The sequence below is a fragment of the Malurus melanocephalus genome, unplaced genomic scaffold (assembly GCF_030028575.1).
Source record: "Malurus melanocephalus ecotype Western Australia unplaced genomic scaffold, MMel_1.1 scaffold_1759, whole genome shotgun sequence".
Taxonomy (NCBI): domain Eukaryota; kingdom Metazoa; phylum Chordata; class Aves; order Passeriformes; family Maluridae; genus Malurus; species Malurus melanocephalus.
The window spans coordinates 19776-20825 of NW_026624991.1; positions in this window are offsets into that span (position 1 = coordinate 19776).

Consider the following 1050-nt stretch of genomic DNA (forward strand, 5'->3'; position numbering starts at 1 on the left):
CTGTGGCACTTGTCAAAAGAGCTAGGCCTGGTGGTCAGGATGCCACAGAACTGGTCAGACTGGTAGAGCTCCTCCTCTTGTGCACTGCAGGGTGGGGAGGGRACGGGGACACCGCAGGAGGGGTCACTGTCTGGGACCTGCCAGCTGTCCCCCAGCTGATTGGAGTCTGCGGCTTGCTGCCCGTTGGGCATCATGTACTCGTCGTCTCTGMGGTTGTTGAAGTTCCCGCACATGCCGCAGGTCAGRTTGAAGTAGGTGGTGGGCACCTTCACYTCCACCGAGTGGTCAGTGTCGTAGGACACTCTGAGGTTGAAGTCTGTCTCCAGGACGATGTAGCGACCGCTCTTGCTCACCGTGATGGCCCCTCCYGCTGCGCTCACCGGCAGCGTCTGKCGCACACCGTTCACCTACGGCACACAMAGCACAGTGAGYCCCGGGCCTGTCCCCGGCCTCCCTGGCTGCTCCYGCCCAGGGAAAGCAGCTGCCAGCCCAGGCACAGYAAACATCTGCCTGAGATGTCCCCACAGCCCAGCACTCCTGGGGCTCGCAGACCCATCCCTGAGTTCAGCACTCTGCTCAGCATGGCYCACRTTYCCCATTTGACTCTTCCTCCCKCAGGCCCTCCCCAAAGGGAAAAACAAAGTGACTCCCTGCCTTGAGGGGAGCCCAGCCAGGCCTGGGACAATGGAGGCACCTGGTCTGGACCAGGCCCAGGCAGGAAGAGCCAGCCCTGCCTGGCAGCCACACCACGCTCCTGCCAGCCCCACTGCCTACCAGCACTTGGCTCTTCTCCTTCTTGAGGATGGTGATGCGCTGCCCATACACCTCGACCACAACTTCGCGCACATAGGACACTTGGGTGTTGCCACGGTGCTCGTTCTTGGCCTCCACATTGAAGTAGGGCAGGGAGGTGGTGTTGGAGCACACTTTGGCCAGCGTGTAGGTGCAGTTGCCCATGAAGTTGTGCGTCACCTTGTCAAAGGTTTTGTAGTGGGGGTCCCCGTGGACGTGGCAGATGCCGTAGGAGTGTTCCAGGCACACAGGTTTCCC